The following is a 2,419-nucleotide window of genomic DNA, read 5'->3' as shown; positions in this document are numbered from 1 at the left end:
GATAGGAAAACCTTGGAATTATTTCTGTATATCCTAGTTTCTCTCTTTCTCTCTCTCTCTTTCTTTTTCTTTCTCTTTTATCTTTCTCTTTCTCTTTCTCTTTCTCTTTCTCTTTCTCTTTCTCTTTCTCTTTCTCTTTCTCTTTCTCTCTCTCTCTCTCTCTTTCTTTTTCTTTCTCTTTTATCTTTCTCTTTCTCTTTCTCTTTCTCTTTCTCTTTCTCTTTCTCTTTCTCTTTCTCTTTCTCTTTCTCTCTCTCTCTCTTGTCTTTTCTTTTCTTATTCTTTTCTTTTCTTATTCATTATCATCATCATAACAATGATAATAATCATAATAATAATATTAACTAATAATATTAATAATAATAATGACAATAATAATAATAATAATAATAATAGTAATAATAATAATAATAATAATAATAATAATAATGACAATAATAATAATAACTAACAATAATTATTATGATAATGATAATAATAAAATAAAAATAATGATAATAATGAGAAGAATGTACATGATAATGATAATACCATTAACAAAACATACACGAGAATTCAAGAACGAACACAAAAATAAACCAAAACTCAAACATTTGCACATATCATTTACAAAATACATTATTCAAGGTCTCTCATAACATCAAAAGAAAGGAAATTTTAAAAGCTCGAGAGACGCCAAAAATGTTTTGGTTTTGTTGTTTCAATCTTTCGAGGAAAAAAAAATATGAGCTTAGACTGGTTCATAAAAGCATTATCTGTGATATTAGCATGTAAATATAATTAGTTTTGGATAAACGCAAAAAGTGTGTAGGTAAAGGCAAATAGCGTGTAGGTAAAGGCAAAAATTGTGTAGGTAAAGGCAAAAATTGTGTAGGTAAATGCAAAAAGTGTGTAGGTAAAGGCAAAAATTGTGTAGTTAAATGCAAAAAGTGTGTAGGTAAATGCAAAAAGTATGTAGGTAAATGCAAAAAGTGTGTAGGTAAATGCAAAAAGTGTGTAGGTAAATACAAAAGGTGTGTAGGTAAATGCAAAAAGTGCAAAAGGTAAAAAGGTATTGTTTATGGGTTTAGCGGCCGGTTTCTTAAAATTGTGCCAGGCCCGACCCAATCAAATTTTCACAAATACAGACGCAGAAATAAAGGCATATCTATCTATATATCTGATAGATATACATTTATATATCTATTTCCCGGTTGATATGCACGTCTAGCCTGATAAATATGCACTTATTTCGTTATTTATACATGTATAGCCTGATAAATATGTACTTATTTCTTTATTTATGCATGTCAAGTATACGAATAATCTTTGGGTCGCGCCTCGCACAATTCTAACAAACCGGCAGTAAGTGCGCATTATACCCACCCACACACGTAGCAATTAGAGAGAATGATCCTCACAATCAATAGAGAAAGGAGATGGAATCGAACATTTAAAAAAACAATCGATCCTCTATGATCTGATTTCTTCGGACATAACGCGATCCAGTTAAGAATCCCAAGTTGATTAGGAAAATTTGGATCTCAGCGCGAGAAAGAGAGAGAGAGAGAGAGAGGGAGAGAGAGAGAGAGAGAGAGAGAGAGAGAGAGAGAGAGAGAGAGAGAGAGAGAGAGAGAGAGAGAGAGAGAGAGAGAGAGAGAGAGAGAGAGAGAGAAAGAGAGAGCGAGCGAGCGAGCCTCGTGCGCCGCGCTCTCCTCCCGAACTCTTCTCTCGTAGCAACAGAAGCCGAAGGAACACTCCAGCTTGGCATCTCACTCATCCTTGCTAATAACATTGGAGATGCACAAACTCCTGCCGGCTGCGTGATGGTTTCTTAGATTACTTGCAAACTCCGGAATGGATTTTCCTCCCGCTCGCCGAGGCCCTCATGGAGACGTTCCTCTGTTTCCGTCTCTCCCGCGAATGATTTCCACGCGTCGACTGGGATACGAGGCCGGGGGGGAAGTGGAGGCATGGCGTCCGGGAAGGGGAGGGGGAATGGAGGAGGGAGGAGGGCTTAGCGGGAGGGGGGAATTGGAGGCAAAATAAAAAGAAAAGAAAGAAATGACCGTGGTGACGCGCAAGGAAAATGACGGGTGATAGAGAACATAAACAAGGATAATTCAGGAGAGGGGGAAACGGTAAGAAAAAAGAAAGAGGGGGAAAAAAAAGATAAGTATGTGGAGGTTGGAAGAACAGCGAAGAAAGAAAATACGACTTGCAATTTTCCGGCAGAGATGAAGAAATTTGGATCTCTCTCGCTCTCGCCGAAGTCGCACTCACCCTACGGACTCAAATCAGATTGCAGACATACGGAAGCAGAGACCATGCTGAGTTCCCGTTGCAGCTGCACAAGGAAGTCAACAGTGAATGCCGAGTTCCTGCAGTGACGGTGAAAGCAGTGGAAAAAAAAAACTTACTAATTATGGCACAAAAAATG

This window comes from Penaeus vannamei, chromosome 13, assembly GCF_042767895.1.
Source record: "Penaeus vannamei isolate JL-2024 chromosome 13, ASM4276789v1, whole genome shotgun sequence".
NCBI lineage: Eukaryota > Metazoa > Arthropoda > Malacostraca > Decapoda > Penaeidae > Penaeus > Penaeus vannamei.
The sequence above is the reverse complement of the archived record's forward strand: the minus strand, read 5'-3'. Positions refer to the sequence as shown.